Genomic DNA, 23,521 nt, shown 5'->3' with positions numbered 1-23,521 from the left:
GCCCAATTGCAAGGTGTGCGATTTAATGACTTGTGCGATTGGGGCTTTGGGTTGTGCGATTCGGTGTGTGCAGCCCAACAACTTATGCGACCCGTCCAAGTTCATGCAACCCATCATGTAATGATAATACCCACATATACCCAAGGCCCAAGGATTTGTGCGATCCCATCTAACTTGTGCGACCAGGTTTGTTTAACCAGTATGTGTGCGATTGATGCCCCCTATTGTGCGGTTGACCGAATGACCACTTAGTAAGTTTGTAACCGTCCTATCTTTTAGGATCTATCATTATTTTGTAACCGTTTCCTTTTTGCAACCCTAAACAATTCCATCTTTACAACACAATCAAGAATGCTTTTCATGTTTTGCTTAGAACTCTAATCACCCTTTAACAGCTTCATGATCATGATTCATGTTTAAAACAAATCAGCCAACATGATTATTCTAACAATTATTCATCACCATTAATAAGAAGTTTATCACATACATATTCCAAATCGATTACACCATTTAAAGTTCACGAAATCATAATGCAATCTCAATTCATAAATCACCACTTGCCACTATCATGCTTTCTAATGTCAACAGGATGATCTAACAATAACCCTAGGTTACATGAAAACCATGATTATTCATGCAATTCAATTAACACATTCACATACGTCCTAGATCATTCAATCGAGAATTAGAACAAGTGGGTTTAAACTAACTGAAAGGTTGCCGAAGTGTACTGGAACGAGGATTGGGGTGCTTCTAACAAAGGAAGAGGGCTTCGACAGAAAGGGTTGTCGTCAACTTTGAAGGAGAGTATGAGAGGAACTAGGGTTTTGTATTATGTTTATGTTTTGATAGATGTGAGGATTACACACAACTCATGTGTGTGTATATGCATGAGAGACAATTCGGGCCTAGCCTTTGGGCTTCATTTGGGTCATGCATTAGTGCACCGATGTGAAAGGTTTTGGGCCGAGCCCAAACAACCACAAGACGAGGAAGTGTGAAGTGGTGGATGGATGTGCGACCCGGAACATTTGTGCGATCAAGTTAACATAGTGCGTACAAACTAACCATTCACTTATAACCAAATATATTCAAGTAACCTATAACGCGAGACAAAAGATAAATACAATGAAAGGTTTCTAGAAATTACGAGTTGTCATATCATCCCCAACTTAAAAGAAATTTCGTCCCAAAATTTGATAAGCAATCTCAGAGGAGTGCGGTGATAAATCAGGATGACTGTGAATTTTCCCCAGGTACCACATTATCCCCAACTTGAAAGGGAATTTCATCCCGAAATTCACCAGTTGCTTCAGGATTTGATTGAGTAGTTTTGAATATCTGAGGATACTTGAGCTTCATCTGATTCTCGCGTTCCCATGTGAACTCCGGTCCACGTCTTGAGTTCCAACGAACTCTCACGATTGGGATTCGACTATGTTTACGGACCTTAACTTCCCGATCCATAATTTCGATGGGTTCTTCGACAAACTGCAACTTGTCGTCGATTTTCAGTTCTTGGAATGGTACCACCAGTGTTTCATCGGACAAACACTTCTTTAGTTGCAAGACATGGAAGACATCATGAACGTTACCCAACTGAGCAGGTAACTCGAGCTTATAGGCCACTTTACCAATTCGTTCCAGAATTTTGAATGGCCTGACGTAATGCGGATTAAGTTTGTCACGCTTCCCAAAACGCACCACACCCTTCCAGGGTGAGACTTTTAACATAACGCGATCGCCGACAGCAAACTCCAAGGGCTTCCTACGCTTATCAGCGTAGCTTTTCTGGCGGTCTCGTGCTGCCGCCATACGATTTCTGATCTGGACAATCTTCTCGGAGGTTTCAAGTACAAGTTCCGGACCTATGATCTGGCTGTCACCCACCTCAGCCCAACAGAGAGGAGAACGGCATTTCCATCCGTACAATGCTTCAAAGGAGCTGCCTGGATGCTGGAATGGTAGCTGTTGCTGTAAGAGAACTCCATCAAAGGCAAGTGTTTCTCCCAACCTTTACCAAAATCGATCACACATGCTCGCAGCATGTCTTCAAGTGTCTGGATGGTTCGTTCACTTTGACCATCCGTCTGAGGGTGATAGACAGTACTCATGTCGAGACGTGAGCCGAATGATTTGTGCATTGACTACCACAAATCGGATATGAAACTCAGATCACGATCAGAAATAATAGACGTTGGCACCCCGTGCCTAGAGACCACCTCCTTAAAATAACCGTAGCTAGTTGCGAGAACTTATCAGTTTCCTTGATCGCAAGGAAGTGCGCAGATTTATGAGACGGTCAACGATCACCCAAATGGTATCATTTCCGTCTTGAGTTCTTGGTAAACCAGTGAAGAAATCCATAGCAATTTGCTCCCACTTCCACATGGGTATTTCTGCTTGCTGAAGCAGACTAGATGGTTTCTAATACTCCACCTTGACCTTCGCGCAAGTCAAACATTTATTCACATACGTCGCGATGTGGGCTACCATCTTCGGCCACCAATATAGAACTTTTAGGTCCTGATACATCTTATCAGAACCCAGATGAACAGAATATCGAGACTTGTGCGCTTCGTCCATCACAAGCTCTCTAAGATTTCCTAACAAAGGAACCAATATCCGTTCCATAAGATAACGAATACCGTCAGATCGCTCCACAAGTCGTTTCTCCAAGCCTCGCATTTCTTCAGCTTTAATCGTCCTTCAACGCTTCAGTTTGGGCTGAACGAATCTGGTCAGGTAAATTAGAGTGGATAGTGAGCTGCAGAGCGCGAACATGTTTGGGTTTCGTTTCCTTGCGACTGAGGGAGTCGGCTACCACGTTAGCTTTGCCCGGATGGTACTTGATTGCACAATCATAATCGTTCAAGAGTTCCACCCAGCGACGCTGTCACATGTTCAACTCCTTCTGATCAAAAATGTGCTGAAGGCTCTTGTGGTCGGTATAAATAAGGCATTTAGTACCGTACAAGTAATGCCTCTAGTTTTTTAACGCGAAAACCACGACCCCCAACTCTAAGTCATGAGTTGTGTAATTCTTCTCATGAATCTTCAATTGTCGAGAAGCGTAAGAGATCACCTTCTCGCTTTGTATCAGCACACAGCCGAGACCCTGAATAGAAGCATCACAGTACACCACAAAATCTTCGGTACCCTCAGGTAAGGACAAGATTGGTGCACTGTAAAGTTTTTGTTTCAACAGCTGAAAAGCGTCTTCTTTCTTCGTTCCCCAAGAGTATATAATTCCTTTTTGTGTCAACGAGGTAAGAGGTTGAGCGATCCTTGAGAAGTCTTTGATAAATCTGCAGTAATATCCAGCGAGACCTAGGAATTGTCGCACCTCCGAAGGATTCTTTGGTGCCACCCAATTTCTGATAGCATCAATCTTAGCGGGATCCACATGTATTCCCAATCCGTTAACAATGTGGCCAAGGAAGTGTACTTCTCGAATCCAGAAGTCGCACTTAGAAAACTTCACGTAGAGTTGCTCCTTCCTCAGGAGCTTCAAGATAAGACGCAAGTGCTGCTCGTGGTCCTCCTTGCTCTTAGAATAGATTAGAATGTTGTCAATAAACACAATGACGAAATCGTAGAGATACGGTTTGCACACACGGTTCATGAGGTCTATAAAGACCGCTGGTGCGTTAGTTAACCCGGATGGCATAACCAGAAACTCGTAGTGGCCATACCGCGTTCGAAAAGCCGTTTTAGGAACATCCTCCTCTCGGACTCTCATCTGATGGTAGCCCGATCTTAGCCGATTTTCGAATACAAGCTTGACCATTGCAGCTGGTTAAACAGATCGTCGATGTGCGGCAAAGGGTAACGGTTCTTAACCATCACCTTGTTGAGTTCACGATAATCTATACACATACGAAAAGACCCGTCTTTCTTCTTCACGAATAAAACTGGGTCTCCCCAAGGCGAAGAACTTGGTCGGATAAAACCTCTATCCAACAGTTCTTGAAGTTGATTAGACAATTCTTGCAACTCTCCTGGTGCAAGACGATAAGGAGCACGAGCAATCGGGGTTGCTCCTGGTGTAAGGTCAATCTGAAATTCCACCTGATGGTGAGGAGGTAAGCATGGAAGCTCTTCGGGAAACACGTCGGAAAACTCACGAACAACAGGCAGGTCTTCCATTTTCCTTTCTTCAAGCAGAGCATCAGTAACAAGTGCTAAAATAGCAGGATAGCCCTTCCGTAGACACTTCTGGGCTTTCATGGCTGAAATAAGGTTAACCATTGCATCGCTTCGATTACCTTGTACCGACAGAGATTCTCCACTAGGAAGAGGAATACGTACGACTTTCTCTTTATAAAGAATCTCCGCTTGGTGCTTAGACAACCAATCCATGCCAACGACCACATCAAAGCTTCCAAGGGTAACGGGGAGTAGGTCAATGTCGAACACTTGACCCATAAGATCGAGTTTACACCCAAAATGAACGTGTGAGGCTTCAATTGACTTGCCATCAGCCAATTCTACTTCGTGTTTGTTTACAAGAGGTGTTGGAGTTAACCCTAACTGACGACTGAACCCCAAAGATACATAACTCCAATCGGCACCAAAGTCGAATAAGACAGAAGCAAATAGATTGTTCACAGAAAACGTACCAGTCACAAGGTTGCCATCGTTCCTAGCTTCCCCAGCACCAATAATAAACACCCGTCCACGCGCACCATTCCCACCATTATTGCCATTGCTACTGTTCCCAGCATTCTGATTCAGTTGAGGGCAATCCCTCCTAAAATGTCCCTCGTCTCCACACTGGAAACATCCCTTACGATTACCCTGGTTTTTGTTGAGACTGTTGCCTTTCCTGTTGCTGTGGCAATTGTTGATGTGGAGGTTGTTGCTGCTGTTGTTTGGGGAATGGAGCTCTGCAATCCCTTGCCATATGCCCCACCTTGTTACCTCTCAGGTAACCATTTGGTAGAAGATGGGACTATTCGGTAACTATTCGGTAACTAATACCCCGTTACCTCTCAGGTAACTATTCGGTAGAAGATGTGTAAGGACTGCAAAAATGCCCCAAAATTTACCCGTAAGTGAAAACCCGGACCCCTGAAACCCTATTGTGCATGAAAAACCAAGAAATCAAGATTTCTGGGTTTCACGTGGGCCGCGTAAGAGTAAGTTTAGGCTTACGCGGGCCGCGTCAAAGCAAGGTTGACCAGATAAGCATGCCGGGCAACGTGTTGCACACTTGGCAGTCCTACTCGTGACACACAAGCCTACACGTAGACTAGGGGCCCTCGCGGGCCTCGTAAGATGTAAGTGTGGGTTTACGCGGGCCGCGTAAAACCCATTTTCTCGCTATAAATAGCCCATGCATGGGGCTTTCGTCTGTGCTCGCAAAAACTCTCAAAATCACTCATATTCTGCTCGAATTTCACTTTCAAAATAGCAAAACATTGCTACGATCAAGGGTAATAACTCGATCATTGCTACAATTCAATGTCCGATCGATTGAAACCAATCCGATGGATGTTTAAGTGCTGCCCACGTTAGGGCCATACTTTGTCGTTCGTCGTGATTTCGATGGATGTTAAGTATTGCACTTTGTCATTCGTTGTGAGGGTTTTAATCTCGTGAGTTATCGTAAATGTTGTATTAGTTAGTGACCTAGTTCGTGTGCATTGTTGTTTAAATTAGGTTATCAGGCTTATCAGTAGGCTAAACTCTGCCCGTTTAAACTTGCAATGTGAGTCATTCTCTTTTTATCAAAAGTATTTTACAATACCTCAAATTATTTTCAAAGTTATAATTACAGGGATTAAGTCGTGGTTATCTTGAATCACTGGCAAGTGGGGTATTGTGCACATTACTAATTTCTCATGATTAGGTTCATCAACCTAGCAGTGATAATCATCACTACTTAGGTGAAAGGACCCAATAGCGGTATGACCATTGTCACCAGGGTGTGACATAGCGCCAGATAAAAATAAGATAAAAGCCATTGTAATCGCTCTTATGCTGTAACTAATAGCTATGTGTCGTTTTATCAAATTTGAGTGACCCACCAGTATTTCCCCGCTCATAAAATATTTTTAAAACATGTTTCAGGTGACCTACTGTGAATCAAGGAAAAGTGCTACGGAGCACTAACAAAGCTTGAAGTAGTGGCTCAGTTAAATAAATAAACATGTTTTGTAAATCAGGGAATTTCCTCGTGAAATTCCTCCATTGTAAATTACGGGGATCGTCCCAAATTATGAAATAAAATAATCGGGTATTTTCAAGTTTAAAGATCCTGTTAAAACTTCCGCTGTCAAATCAGATAATAAATACCACGGGTTTCTGTCCCTCGGCTCCTGGACCGGGTAAAACCAGGACGGGGGCCATGACAGAAAAAGGTGGTATCAGAGCCACTGATTTAAGCCAATTAAGTATTTAAAAATACTTAATTTTTCTGATTGCCATTCTGTGATTCTGTGAAATTTTAATTTATAAAATTTTAACTTAGAATTTTGTGTGTTTCTTCATATATGCTAACAGCATGAATGAGCTATCAGAAGCCCTTCAAAACTTTACTATCCATACTACAGATATGGATACCACTGGTACTTTCACTGGCTACAAGGCTGATAGGGAAGAGCCAATGGTATTCCAGGCCCAACCCCAGGATAAACCAAAGACGAAAAAGAGAAGAAGGTTTGTAGGTTGGAGGCATATGCGTAGGAAGAGACCAACGGTACAGAAAGTTAAAAAGATTGAGGATCCCAAGGATAAGGGAAAAGGAATAGAAATTGGAGAAAGTTCTGGGCAAGCCCAGGAAATGCCATCATGGGAGGAGCTAGATCATAAACTGGCACTTAGTGACCTCATCGGACCTGCCGATGAAGACCTTTTCTATTACCCAGTTGAATCACAACTCCCAGTAAATTTGGAGCCTGCTATCCCAGATCCCATTGTGAACCCCAACGTCTACAAGGAGAGCTGGAAGAATGGTTGTAACACCCTTAAATTTTTCACTTGATTTTAATAATAAAATATACCATTTCTACTAAAACATTAGTTAAATAACATAACATTCATTAACGGAGTTCATAAGTACGTTAGCCTTAGTCAACTAATGACTAAGTTGGAACATTCAAAAGTTGTTTAAGAAATTGTTTACAACCCATGAACAACTGTCTAAGTAAGATTAAAACATTGCGGAAGCTTCAAAAGTCGTGTTCGGTTCTTCGACGTTGCCTGACCGTCATCCGTAAGATCCACCTCGTCACCTAGGGTTAAAACCATTAAAACATTAGTTTTGACCTTGTTAAATAATACACAACATGAGATCCAACATCAAATTTTAAATAAATAAAAAAAATAAAATTCTTTCTGGTTCCACCGTAACTTACGGTGTCACCGTAAGTTACGGTGAGTCCTGGAAAGCTTTTGGTCCACCGTAAAACAGGGGTGAACCACCGTAAGCTTCTGATCTCTACCGTAAGTTACGGTACTACCGTAACTTACGGTAGCTCCTGGAAATCCATGTTTTTGTTTGGTTTGTTCCTTAGACTAAAATCCAACTCTCGGATTTCAGTTTTCTAGGATACCAATACATTAAAATCTCGTATTTCTAATATGTTATATATAATCCTTTATCAAAGATCAATCCATCATAATCCGGAGCATTAACCATGCCTTAATTGATTATTCGACCCGTTTGGCTCGTCTAAGGAATCCTCCATTGTGACGACTACCAAGGAGTTCCAACCAACATTGATCTATTATTCAATATAGCGATATCACCGCTCTAATTCAAAACAACCCTTATTCTAAAATCCAATTACGCATTTATTAATCATAAAGATCTACTTAATGTAACGGGTCAAGTTACATACCTTCAAAGTAGCCCTTTTTGACGTGGTTCGCCACCCGCTTGTCCGCTTGACGCTCATGCGCCCGTTCCTATTGAGTTCATTTATCATATGTTTAGAACTCTCTTTTCAAATCATAATTCGCATAATACACTAAACATCGTGATTATGCGTTTAAACTTGGAATTTCAGTTTTAAGCCCTCATAGAGGCATTTCAACAAATACTTCATGGGCAGATTTTTACATGATTAAACATCAATTCTCTAGATTGTTATTTAGCCCTAAATTTACATCATTCAACCCTTTTACATGATTGATAACCTTAAGTCTTTCTGGAATCACTTCCAGATGGTCAAATTACACTAGATTCACAATCTATTTCCTAGTGTTCATCAATCTACACATAACCCATTAACCACCTACAATGGTACTCATGAATTCACCAAATTTTCTTATGATTTAAACTTCTATTTGTCTAGGGTTTGTATCTAAACACCATAGTTATTCCTAAATCATCATAAGACAACCATGCAACTAGAATTTCAGATTTTTCCCAATTCATGAGAATTCCAAGCTAAGAGTTTTCACTAAATTTTACATACCTTATAATCCTCTTGCGATGAGGATCACGATTCTAGGCTCGGATTTTCGTTTGGACCAGATTTGCTCCTTCAATTGAGTGTTTTAAGCAGAATTTAGGGTTTGAGAGTGGGGATCGCCCCCTTTCCTTGCTCCTGGTCGACCAACACCTCAAAATGGGGTGTTTGGTTTTGTTTTACTAACTTAGTAACACAAGTTTCAAATTTTGACAACCTAGGTCTCTCCATTTTGGTCAACATTTAATTTAGTGGCTTTTAACCCTACTATAGGTTATTTTTGAACTATTAACCAACTAGGTTAAAATTTCTAATTGGTAAATTCCCATTTATTTATACTTTATATAAATCTCATATAAAATTTTATTTTTCGGGGTGTTACAATGGTGGACCATTGACTGGCAATTTCAGAACCTCTTGAATAACCCTAACACCTTTTTCCCTCAATTCGACCCGGAGCCTGCGCCAAACCCACCAATGAGCAATGAGAATTTGGCTGAACTCCGCCACTATGGAGAGGAGCTGATAGATGCAGGAAATAGAATCCCGGAAGTAGGAGAATAGATCTCCTGGAAATACGACGAGAGGGAACGTCGTTTCTGAAGTGCCAGCCAACGGGGATCGTATGTGGTTGTGGGGATGTGTGTTTAATAACAATAACATAATAGATAATATAATCTTGTAAAATAACTTAAAATAAAACTTTTGTTAGATAACGGGTGTGTACAGAGGCATATTAAAATATATAAAATCTGATAGTCGCAAAGTCGAAAATTTTGACTATACGTGTTAGTGTGATTATGTGTTTTTTTTTTGTGTGTTATTTGACTATTTGTTAATTTACAGTATGGGTAAGCAAAGAATTTCGGACATCTATCGTCAACTAGATAGTTCACCAAAAGATAAGGGAACCTCATTTCAATCAAATTCCTCAAGATACTCAGCAGATACTAAGGAAGGAATATTTATTCGTAAGGCACAGTCTGAGAAACCACTTACCGCTAAGAAAAGAAGTTGGATTATTAGAAAAAGTCAAGAGAAAGTAAAGAAGTCACAATCAAAAGGAGTAATAATTAATAACGAAACTCAGGAAATAGGCAATAACCCACCATGGGAAGATGAATTGGATGAACAATGGGTAAATCTTTATATGTTAGCCACTAAAGTAGTAAATGGTAACTTTTAATTAAGTTAAACTGTCAAACCCGGACCAACCAATGAAATTAGATCTCAACCAGAAAAGTTTATAAACTATCTTATCTCTCAATACCCGGACCCAATACTAGCACCTATATCATCTATGAGCCAGAAACTTTAAAGGAACTATGCCCATTAGATAAACAACTTAGTAAGAAGAGATAGAATAAACCGTATATAGAAGCTTGCTGAGCATAATATTCCTAGCTAGACTAAAATAATAAACGCACAACCCCTAGTATATTTTAAATTTCAGTTGTAATTTGTAATAAACATGTATATATATAAAAGTCGCAATGTTTTCCATATTTTTATTTGGTTATACAGTTGTACCTAAATGTTTGTATTAAATATTAGCCTGTGATAACTAATAACTGATAAATATTCAGATGGAACACGCTGTTAACGAACCAGTTAATGAAGTTAATCAATCGGAACACAATAATGAGGATCACTTTCTAAGTCGGCAAGATATAGAAAACATCGTCGCTCAGGGAATAGTTAACGCTATTCCGGCAATCGTCGCTGTAGTTAAAAGTCCTGTTGAGCCTTCATAAGCTCACCCCAGTAAACGCACGCGCGACGATAATTTCAGTAATAGTGTTAACGGAGGTGGCAATAATGACAACTTAATTCAGGCCCCAATACTCAAAAGAATGAAAGCTGCAACATCTGGTTGCACTTACAAGGAATTTCTTGCTTGTAAACCCGCTGAATTTGCAGGCAATGAAGGGGCGACAGCCGCACTACGTTGGTTAGAGAAAACTGAAGCAGTAATTAAAATAAGTAAATGCGCGGAGGAAGATAAAGTTATGTATGCTTCTCACCTTTTTAAGGAAGAGGCATTAGAGTGGTGGAATACGGTATTGCAAGCCAAGGGAAGTGACTTGGCTTATGCTATGAATTAGGAAGAATTTAGACAATTGGTGGAAAGAAAATTTTGTCCTGAATATGAAAAGGAACAAATGGCAAACAAGTTCCTGAGCCACCGAATGGTGGATGTCGACTGTCGAGGTTATACTTCGAAATTTTTCGAGTATGCCAGAATTGTGCCAACTCTGGCTTCGCCAGAGCCAGTACTTATTTCTCGCTACATTTGGGGTTTGATTAGCGAGATCTGTGATATCGTCAAAGCTGCGAGACCCTGCACAATTGACGATGCGGTGGAGTTAGCCAATACCTTGACCGATGGATTGGTACGCACGCGAGAAGAAAATAGAAAGAAGGAATTGGCTCAGAGAATTACTCAAGGATTCCGAGGGGGTAATGCTAGTAACAACTTCAGGAAAAGAGGAACTGGGAAATCCTCCACTGTTCCATTTTGCAGTACCTGCAAAAGATAGCATTTTGGAAAATGCAGAGGGTATTGCAATTTTTGCAAAATTCCAGGGCATCAAGAAGAAGATTGCAGAAGGAAGAAATCAACAATCTGCTTCAACTGTGGAGAAGCTGGACATTTTAGACCAGACTGACCTAAACTGGTCAAACCAGCTGACAATAAGGCTAAACCTGCAGAAGGAACTACCAAGAGGAATGCAAGAGCCTTCCAGTTGACTACACAAGAAGCAGATCTGATTCCGGATGTGATAGCAGGTATATTTCTAGTTCACAATGTTTATGCGAAAGTATTATTTGACTCTGGTGCAAACCAAAGTTTTATAAATACTTCGTTCTGCCAAGATCTTAAGTTACCTTTAACCAAACTTAGACAGATTTATACAGTAGAAACAGCTGACCGTAACTCTGTTAGCATAGATCGAGTCTTGCAGGAAGGTAAAATTGAACTTTCAGGTTATAAATTTTCTGCAAACCTGTTACCCATGAACTTAGCTGGATTCGATGTTGTGTTAGGAATGGATTGGTTAGTAGCCAACCATGATCGAATCCTTTGTGATAAGAATTCCATAGAAATTCATGTACCCACAGGAGAAATAATTATGGTTATAGGGGATAAGCCACGAAAGCCAATGAAATTCATTTCAGTCATAAAAGTGGCCAGTTATTCAAGAAAACATGGAATAGCATATATGGTTTCGCTAGTTTTAATACTAAAAGTAAAGAACTTAAGGACATTCTAGTAGTATCATAATACTCGGATATATTCCCAGAAGAACTACCTGGATTACCACCCGATAGGGAAGTAGAATATAGAATTCATCTAATTCCTGGAACTACACCGATAGCTAAGGCACCTTATTGGTTAGCACCCACCGAAATGTTAGAATTGAAAAAGCAGTTAGATGAATTACTAAGCAAAGGGTTTATACAACCTAGTTCATCCCCTTGGGGAGCACCAGTGTTGTTTGTGAAAAAGAAAGATGGTTCAATGCGAAATGTGTATCGATTGTAGGGAATTGAATAAAGTTACAATTAAGAATCGATACCCATTACCTAGGATTGATGATCTTTTTGATCAACTGCAGGGAGCTAGATATTTCTCTAAGATAGATCTACGCTCTGGATACCATCATTTGAAGGTACAAGAAGAAGACATACCTAAAACCGCTTTCAGAACTAGGTATGGTCATTACGAGTTTACGGTTATGCCCTTTGGATTAACAAATGCTCCTGCGGCATTTATGGATATGATGAATAGGATCTGTAAACTGTATTTGGATAAATTTGTAATTGTCTTCATCGACGATATACTTATTTATTCCAAAAGTCAGGACGAGCATTGTGAACATTTACATGCACTCTTAACTTTGTTAAGAAAAGAAAAGCTTTACGCCAAATTCTCCAAGTGTGAATTTTGGCTCCAAGAGGTGCAATTTTTAGGACACATGGTGAATCACGAAGGTATTCACGTAGACCCCTCCAAAATAGAAGCAATCACCAAATGGAAGGTTCCGCAATCAGCTATGGAAGTTAGAAGCTTTCTAGGATTAGCTGGGTACTATAGGTGATTCATTAAGGATTTTTCTAAGATAGTTGTACCCTTAACTAGGCTAATTTGTAAAGCGGTAAAGTTTGAGTGGGGACCTAGGCAAGAAGAGGCTTTTAAGATTTTAAAGCAAAGATTAACGAACGCTCCGATTCTAGCCTTACTAGAAGGAACAGAAGATTTTGAAGTTTATTGTGATGCTTCTAAATTAGGATTAGGATGTGTGCTAATGCAACGCAAAAGGTAATTGCGTATGCCTCCAGGAAATTGAAGAAGCACGAGGAAAACTATACGACTCATGACTTAGAATTAGGATCAATAATTTTTGCCCTTAAGATCTGGAGACACTATCTGTATGGCAGTAAGTTTACAGTCTATACGGATCACAAGAGTTTAAGGTACATATTTGGGCAGAAAGAATTAAACATGAGGCAAAGAAGATGAATAAGTGACTACGACTGTGATATCCAATATCACGAAGGAAAAGCAATTGTAGTCGCAGATGCTCTAAGTCGTAAGTATCATGAAAAGAAAAAGCAAGTTCGTGCCCTCGGATTAAATCTTCAAGTAGATTTAATGGAACAATTGAAGAATGTTCAGGAAACAGCAATCAAGGATGATGCTGAAGAAATGAAAGGAAGGATAAAGGAACTAGAGCAAGGCACCGATAGAATTTGGAGATTCCACAAGAAAAGGATTTGGGTACCTAAGCAAGGAAACTTAAGAAATAAAATTTTAGAGGAAGCCCTTAAATCTAGGTATACCATGTACCCATGAAACAATAAGATGTACCAAGATTTAAGAAATAATTTCTGGTAGATAGGAATTGAAAAGGACATAGCTAGATATGTATCTAAGTGTCTAACTTGTTCACAAGTTAAGGCAGAACATCAGAAACCTTCAGGGTTACTCCAACAATTGGAAATGCCTGTTTGGAAGTGGGAACTAATAACAATGGACTTTGTTATTAAGTTGCCCAAAACCCGAAAGGGGAATGACGCGATTTGGGTAATTGTGGATCGATTAACCAAATCAGCTCATTTTCTACCCATAAAGGAAACCTTTAGCATGGAAAGGTTAGCCAAGTTATACGAAGATGAAGTAGTATCCTTACATGGAGTTCCACTCTCCATTATATCGGATAGGGATAGTTGTTTCACTTCACATTTCTGGACAAGTTTTCAAGAGGCAATGGGGACCCGATTGAATTTAAGTACTGCCTACCATCCCCAAACTGACGGACAAAGTGAAAGGACGATCCAAACCCTGGAATACATGCTCAGGGCATGTGTGATAGATTCTGTTGGAAACTGGGATAACCACCTAACCTTAATAGAATTCTCCTATAACAATAGTTATCATGCAACCATTGAAGCTGCCCCGTTCGAAGCACTGTATGGACAAAGTCTTGTACGGAGTCAGGCAAGCCATCAATATACCTCTCGATAGCCTTCTTGAGTGGGGTAACCATGGTAGGGCAAAGTAAACTCAATTCTTCATACCTATCAGTATAAGCCCGGTGCTCACTACTATCTTGTTTCAAGTCATCAAACTCCCTTTCTAAAGATCTCAGTTCATGATGAGGACAAAACTACCTCATCATAAGAACCCTAAGTTCTGCCCATGTTTGTGCTAACGCAACCTCAGCACTACGGTCTCTCATAACCCCGTTCCACCATGTAAGAGCCCTCTTCTGAAATACACTTGAAGCAAACTCGACTTTCCGATTTTCAGGACACTGAACATGACGGAATGTACTCTCAATGCTCTCGAAGCACTGTAGGAGCCCAGTTGCCCCTTCAGAACCACTGAACTTGAGTGGTTTAGCCGAATTGAAACTCTTGAAATTGCATGGAGCATTCTAGTTATTGTTGGCTTGGTTCACTTGAGTAATAATGTTTGGGAGTACAGCAGCCATATGTTGCGCCATGATATCTGCCATTTTGGCATTAGATAGCGGATTTTCGCGTCGAGAAGGCATTCTAAAAGAAGAAACATGAGAGGAAACGAGTGAGATGGTTAGATGAAAAGAATGAGATGAAACAAAATCGACAACCCAAAGATGGTGGTCATTCGTTTGTTACCACAAAGCAAACAAACGACACACAGTGACTAATCAAAGTAAATGGGTCAAAAATAATGTATCGCGAAGACATGCTCGCCTATAAGTGAACACTCCCCCCAAGAGTTCCTAGGTAAGAGTGACTGGTCCGATTATGTGGATTTGTACGAACACTCTAGCCTTAGACATAAAACCTAGGGTACAGGCATTCACTCTTCCAGTTTGCACGTGTTCACACTATTTAGAACCCAAAACTTTGATGAGATTTTGAAAACTTGGAAGCCACAAGGCCAAAAGAATCATTCAAAAACGGATGATTAAATTTTCAAAAGCATTCTGAAATATCGGAGGGTTCAAAACCATATAATAAATCATTTAAAAAAACAGATGATTGATTTTCAAAAATCGTTTCAGAAAATTGGGTTCTTGTTTTGGCGATCACCTAAGGATAGGTGAAGTGCATGTTTTAAGATCTAAACACAAGGTAACTTGTGTTGGGGTCCTAGAAAGGTTATAGTCTAGGTCAAATCATTACTAATAACCTAATTCCCTATAACCATTGGCTCTGATACCAACTCTTCTGTCACACCCCGACCACGTAAAACATCAAATCGTGGCGGAAATGTTGGGGAGTTTTGTAACAGAATTATTGTTTCACAACCATGGTAAATAAAGTTATGTTTTATTTATCAAACAAAGGAGTTACATTGTCTTAAACGAAAGGAAACAGGAGTACATAACAAAATTTAAACTAGTTCTAGCTTCATTTTTAAGTCACAAAGGCACAAGTCCGCCCTAGTGTGTCACGAACATCCTATGCAACAACTCCTGAAAACACATGTGAAAATAGGTACGTCAGCATAAAAATGCATGTGAGATACATAGGTTTTATGAAAATAGGATTCATGACTTAGGTTTAAAGAAATGTTTAACGAAAATTAATCATGAACCTTGTTAAGTGTTTTCTTTTATAAATCATATGAAAACTTGATAAGAAAATCAGATTATGTAAAAGAATGATGCAAGGTTAAATTAAATAACCAAGTATAATGAGTCGTATAAAATAAACTGTTTTGTAAAACAATGTCTTGTGATTAAAATATGTTATTCGTGTAAGATGTTATATGTCTAAATTGAAATGATTTAAATAACGCTACTATATGTAATATCATACAAGCACTTATATATAGGAAGTACCAGCGGCGTATCCACCATGCTTGTATCATATTACACACGCCTCATTACTTAAATCACTTAAACAAACCACCAATGTAAAATGTTCATGTTTAAACCAATTTTCAAATGTTATTGTATAAACCATGTCAAATGTTTAATGTCAAAATGTAAATCATGTAATGTGTAACAAATGTTATGTATGGTAAGTAAAATGTGATTATTTAAACCAAAAGTAAAAATGTACAAAACAAAGTATTTTGAATATATCAAAAGTCATGTTTTGCAGAATAAATGCATGCTTTACTGATACAAACACTTATGTGGTAAGTTAAATGTATACATTCAAGCCTTGAGATTGTAGGATATCCTTAGAGTAATGGTTATCAAAATGTTTTCGGATTCAGTCATTCCTTATATCCAAACAAACCTAGGATATCAGGAATCGGAGTTGTCAAGTCCTATGGTACCATTACCTACTACCGAGCGGCGTAGCTAATGTTAATGAACGTATTTTATCCCGTTGAACAAACCAAATTTCATACCAAATGTAAACATGTTATGAGAAAACAATGTACTAAGTATGCTAAATTAACATACAAAGAAGAAAAGTCATGTAAATCAATGTGCTAGCATGCTTAGTAAACATACATAGCAGAAATGTAATGTAAAACAATGTACTAAGTATGCTAAGTTAACATACAAAGCAGAAAAGTCATGTAAATCAATGTGCTAGCATGCTAAGTGAACATACATAGCAAAACACGCAAAAAATCAAGTACTATAAGTGTACTAATGAACATAGTAAGCATATGATATGAAAACATGGAAAGCACGAAAGTAACAAGTAGGCACATGTGTTTCACCCCAAAATGTTTGAAAAACAGTAAAAGAGGGGTCTATGTACTCACTTGAGATTGCCTAGAAGTCCTTGAGTAACAACCAAGCAATGCTAGAGATCACGGAAATCAAACGGCACCTAATATAGGTAACTACGTTAATAACACGGACCTAAATCGGAGGATCGGATAGAATGAGGGTTCGTAAACCAAATGAGTATGGGAACTCATGTAATATGGTTTAACAAAGCCTACATACTAAAACGGAACTTATCCTAAGTGCTTTTGACCCATTACGACCCGTTTAGGTAGCTTATGCTACTTTAACGCGTCGTTCGCGTAAAACACGTTCGGACCGCCTAACTAGTCCTATGACAAGTAAAATATGCCTTAACATGTCTAATATTGTTGCTTAATCAGTTTAGATGTCAAAAATTAAGTTACATAGGCTTAAAATGAATTTTGGCGCAAAAAGGGCATTTTGGTCATTTACCTAAGGCATATATACTACCTATCATACAACTACTTAAACGAAGTGACCACAAGGTATAACCTCGGAAGGTTATTCCCTATACAACTATGGTCACCTAATGTGTTTGGTCGGATCCTAATGATTGACCAAATGGGTCGGGTTCGAAAGTATAAGCGATTGATTAGATCGCTTACCTTACGACCCTATATAAGCACAAATCTAAAAGTGACGAGTTAAACATGTTAAAACATGTTTAACGAGTTTAGAAAACAGGTTTGGTATCAAAACAAACGGTTTTGATACCTAAAAGTAGTTTTGGTTACAAAATACGCAAGAATACGCATTTTGGCCGAAACTACGACTCGTCATTAAGCCTAGATAACGTGGTAATCAGTAGGTATAGTCACTGTGGACTATAACCATCGTGATTACGCTCACGTTATGAAGTTCAAACGAACTTCATATTGACCATAAACTGGTCAATACAGAAAGTCAAACGCAGTTTGACTTTTAAGCTAAAAACGCATAAAAGAACGAAAGAAGACTTACAAAAGGGTCCAAAGAGATTTGATTCCAAGTATTCTCAGGTATGTAGTGAATAATCACAACAACTTAGAGAAATCTCAGATCAAATGTGGGTTTTGAAGAAAAGGGGGTGGGGGTATTTATAGTTTTTGCACAACCGTTAAGATCGTTCATCGTAAAACGAGCTTCGGTCTCGACCGTACAAGTGCACCCATGGTTTTGCAAAACCATGGGCACCTAAAAATGGCCCCTAGTATCATAAAATACCATGTGCATGAGTGCCCAACAGCTGGAAACAGCTTGAAAAAAGATTATGTGCAGATCTGCAGCTAGTACGCGGCCCACGTAAGAGTCTTAAGGGGCTTACGCGTCCCGCGTAAGAGTCTTAGGGGGCTTACGCGGCCCGCCTGGACTCCCTGATCTGCGCATATGTTTCAGAAATTGCTGTTTTGGTCCCTGCACATGTCTAAGCCCATTTCCGACACATCTAAGGCCCGTTAAGCCAACTTTAAGGCCCTACAATGATGCCTAAACATTGTGGACATGAAACATGCTCAAACATATGCCGGATGTTGGTTCGTTTGGTCGTACGGATGCGTTATTCGCTTAATTACGACGGAATACGCACGAACGCGAAAAACGATCAAATTACGCGACGAATGGATTTTTCTTATGCCAAACACTAAAATAAAATACTTTATTGCTTACATAAATTTTTGGATGTCCGAATGTATTCAGAACGTAAGCTATGCGCGAAAATGAAAACTTATGCACTTTTTGACGCTTTTAGTCCCTGAATAACCAAAAAGTTTATTTTAGCATACCGAACCCCTCAAAGCCTATTTCTAAGCTATGTAAAGGATATTTATGGTATGTTTAACTTATGATCAAGTTCCGGAATGTCCGTTACAGTACGAGTCGGCATACTTTCGCAGTTTGTCGAATTTAGTCCCTGTAAGCGCATAAACTTGATTTTGCCATACCAAAGCCTTCAAAACTTATTTCTAAGCTATGTGAAGGTTATTTAAGGTATGTTAAGCATAAATTGATGTTCCGAAGTATTTGTCGCGTTAAACTGATTACGTTTACGCACCAGTTTGCGTATAACTCTCCAGAAAGTGATATAGAGTTTGAAATTGAATAAAAACCAAAACATGAAAAATGTCAAACATAAACAAACAAATATTGGGATCAAATAGCATTATTGTATTGATAACTGAACTGATTACAATGATTACAAGCACAGATGTCACAAACATGGTTATCAATATCAATCAGTTTTTGTTTACAAGTGAACCACGTATTTAACAGGTAACATGTCACACCCCCAAAATCCCACACGCGGAGTACCACCGCTTGGAGGCGTGACATGACCAGGATCAAGCCACCAATCATATCGAACATAGCATTTAATAATAAAAGTAGATAATGTAATTCATCACGACATGATTGATGTTCAAAGCCAAACTTTGTTTAAGTAGCGGAAGCATATAAATAAACCCAACATAGTTAATAGTTTGAAATGTCATAAATGTTTAGCAATCATTCACCAATCCTTGTCCACAACGACCTGCTCCCCCTTGTGCAAGCTCCATAAGTACCTAAGGTCCTGCAAGGCATGCAGCAGAGAGTCAACAACTAGTTGAGCGAGTTCACAGTTCATAGTTCAGTAATAGTTCAGTAATAGTATAGTGTGAGTAGTATGTTCGTTCATTATGTCAAGTATCATATTTCCATCGCGGCCTCCCAGGCAGGTATGCGAAGATGTTAGGGGATGTTCCTCCCAAGTATTCTAGACTAGGTTTATTTGTATCGCGGCCTACCAGGCAGGTGTGCGAAGATTAGTAAGTTTAGTTCGCGGCCTTCCTAAGGCATGTGTGCGAAGTCAGTCATAATATCGCGGCCAACCCTTGGCAGGTGTGCGAAGATCAGTTCAGTAAGTGTTACTAGTCTAGTCGTATTGTATCGTTAGGTTCTATCAGCTGAGTATGTACAGTAATTCAACAAATCCCATTCCCACCCGGGAACCCCATGCCTTGGCTGTGTGAACTCACCTTGGTTTGCTCGGCAGATACACAAAGAGGTTTCTTGGGCTAAGAGTGATCAATCACGTCCTAACAGGGTTATCATACAAGTCAGGTTTGGTTCAAGTAATGCATGCAAGTATCACATAAGATAGCATATAGGAAAACACATACGGATCATGGCAAATACGCAACATCACGTTCAACAGTTATCCTGAATTCCGGATTGGGCTCGCACAAGCTTAGGGCCTTGTGCAAGTCATCTGTTGGAGCCCAAAGCTACCCGGCCCAACATATTACATAAGTGGTTAACTAAGTAACCGGCCCAACTATCATACAGACAAGTAACACATCTCGGCCCAAATAAAAACACATAAGTGACTTGTGCGGTCCGGATTGGGTTGTGAGATCCGGCCGGGTTGTGCGATTAGAGCTAGCCCAGCCCAACATCTCATCCGGCCCAAACAGTTAAACAAAACATATGACTTGTGCGATCCGACAGCCTTGTGCGACTGGGAACCCCTTGTGCGGCCAGATCTGGTCTTGTGCGACCTGATCTTGTGCGATCAACAACTTGTGTGCTTTGGGTCCTTGTGCGACCAAGGACTCTTGTGCGATTGGTTTAAATTTCCGGAAAAACATGCAATCGGTTACAACTTAACAATTTCCTTATTTATCATATCAATCAATTAACAAATTTCCAATCATCCAACTAGCATATCATCGATCAAACAGGGTTTTTATTATGAATTTCATATGAACCCTAACCGGTTTAATCATGAACAAACATTATAATCATTCAATTCACATGAACATGTAGCCGAGTATATCAACATAACCCGATTCACTAGCACATCAACAAGCTACAATCCGAATCATATAACATAACAACGGATTAACATCTATCTCCAACCAATTACTTGCATGAAAGTCGATTCACATTCATATAAGAATATCATTGATCATCATACATACACCTCAAATCATGCAATCGAAACATGTAACCATACATCATTTATAAACACATATCATAAAGCACTAACCGGTTAAGAACTTGTGATGAGAATGATTCGAACAACAAGGATCTTTGATCGAAAAGGGGAATGCTTCACCGCCGGCTTCGAGAGAGAAGGAGAGAAAGCTAGGGTTCTTGTGTGTGAGAATGTTATGGTAAAAGTGTAGAATGGTTACAACACATCATGTGTTAATCGACTAGAGGGATGGGCCGAACCCAACTTGGGCTGCCCATTGATTCCGGTTACAAACAATGCGGCCCAAATGGCCTTGTGCGCTCGAGTAATGGTTGTGCGGTTCGGATCATGTTGTGCGTTTGGGCCATTATATACATACATACATACATACATACATTACAAAACACAAAGCACATAATCATAACAATCATTAAATAATATAGCTCACATAAGCACGTAACGTTACACAAAGTGGGTTCGAAATACGAGTTGTCACATAACATCACATAGCACGTAACAGACAACACATAGAATCACGAAATCATTCAATAACATACAGACTAACATGCACGTTCATAAACAAGTATCACATAACAGTCTAAACATCAAGTACACAAGTCTGCGGCCCAGTCATTCAGGCCCAACCTCTTTACGGCCCAAGGCCTTGTGCGATCGGAGTGGAATTGTGCGATGGCAGTCCTGGTGTGCGACCAAGCTACCACTTGTGCGATCCAGTTCAGCCCATGGCCCAACGTGACTGCCTCAATTGCAAGGTGTGCGATTTAATGACTTGTGCGACTGGACCCAAATTGTGCGATTAGGGCTTTGGGTTGTGCGATTCGGTTTGTGCAGCCCAACAACTTGTGCGATCCGTCCAAGTTCATGCAACCCATCATGTAATGATAATACCCACATATACACAAGGCCCAATGATTTGTGCGATCCCATCTAACTTGTGCGACTAGGTTTGTTTAACCAGCATGTGTGCGATTGATGCCCCCTATTGTGTGGTTGACCGAATGACCACTTAGTAAGTTTGTAACCGTCCTATCTTTTAGGATCTATCATTATTTTGTAACCGTTTCCTTTTTGCAACCCTAAACAATTCCATCTTTACAACACAATCATGAATGTTTTTCATGTTTTGCTTAGAACTCTAATCACCCTTTAACAGCTTCATGATCATGATTCATGTTCAAAACAAATCAGCCAACATGATTATTCTAACAATTATTCATCACCATTAACAAGAAGTTTATCACATACATATTCCAAATCGATTACACCATTTAAAGTTCACGAAATCATAATGCAATCTCAGTTCATAAACCACCACTTGCCATTATCATGCTTTCTAATGTCAACAGGATGAACCCTAGGTTACATAAAAACCATGATTATTCATGCAATTCAATTAACACATTCACATACATCCTAGATCATTCAATCGAGAATTAGAATAAGTGGGTTTAAACTAACCGAAAGGCTACCGAAGTGTAATGGAACGAGGATTGGGGTGCTTCGCACAAAGGGAGAGGGCTTCAACTGAAAGGACTTCCGTCGACTTCGAAGGAGAGTATGAGAGGAACTAGGGTTTTGTATTATGTTTATGTTTTGATAGATATGAGGATTACACACAACTCATGTGTGTATACGCATGAGAGACAACTAGGGCCTAGCCTTTGGGCTTCATTTGGGTCATGTATCAGTGCACCGATGTGAAAGGTTTTGGGTCGAGCCCAAACAACCATAAGACGAGGAAGTGTGCGGTGGTGGATGGATGTGCGACCCGGAACATTTATGCGATCAAGTTAACATAGTGCGTACAAACTAACCATTCACTTATAACCAAATATATTCAAGTAACCTACAACGCGAGACAAAAGATAAATACAATGAAAGGTTTCTGGAAATTACGGGTTGTCACATTCTCCCTCTCTCTGTTTTCCCTCTATCTCAGTATATATTTCCCTTTAACATTTTTATCAAACATCATTTCCTTTCCCCGTAACATTTTATCAAACATTATTTCTTAAATATGGTGCCATGGGAAACACAGCATCATCAGCACCAACAAATTCATTCAAAATAGTATTTGATTTCATTAAACTGCAATACCTAAAGTCACTGGTATGCACAACCCCCATCCAATTCCCCTCCTCATTCAAAACCTTGATCCAAAACTACACCGCACGGGGACAACGACCACTGCCGCTGATCACTGTCAACATCGTCCGAAAAATGACCAATACCATTGCTGGACCTGAGAAATGACTGCCACCACCGCCAAATCTGTTTGATTTCATTTTCTCTCTCTATCTCTTTAAAACCCCATTTGTATATTTGTGTTCTAATTTGCACAAATATTTCAATCCTCAATGCTGCCGACATTGAAACGATTGGGGATTTGTGGATATTTGGTTGTTGAGTTGATTTAGGGGATTTGGGGATTTTGGTTGTTGATTGAAGATGTGTGGTTGATGGTGGTTGTGGGCGGTGGTGGAAGTGGGTGGTTGGTGACGGGATGGTGCCGGGGTTGATGGTGGTTGTTGGTGGCGGTGGAAGCGGGTGGTTGGTTGGTGGCGAGATTGGTGACAGGTGGGTGGTTGATCGTGTGGTTGTTTTATTTTTTAAAATAATAATAAATAAATGGATAAAAAGACTAAATGTCTTTAGGTGATCAAATTTAACCAAAAACAATTAACTGCGTTAGGGCAAAGGACATAACGTGCAAGTTTTTAAAACACCAAGTACAGAAACTCGTCAAGTTTTGCGCCAAAGGACACCGCCTGCAATTTGATATATAGATAAAGGACACAACTTGTAATTTACTCTGATATTTATCATAAAAATTTGATCAGATCCGTCATCAGAAATTTGATGATCAAAGACATCAGATTTCTGATAAGGAGTTCATCAGAATTCTCATGAAGCAAGTTGCTAAACTGATAAGG

Source organism: Helianthus annuus, chromosome 14, assembly GCF_002127325.2.
Source record: "Helianthus annuus cultivar XRQ/B chromosome 14, HanXRQr2.0-SUNRISE, whole genome shotgun sequence".
Taxonomy (NCBI): Eukaryota; Viridiplantae; Streptophyta; class Magnoliopsida; order Asterales; family Asteraceae; genus Helianthus; species Helianthus annuus.
This window is presented reverse-complemented; position numbering follows the sequence as displayed.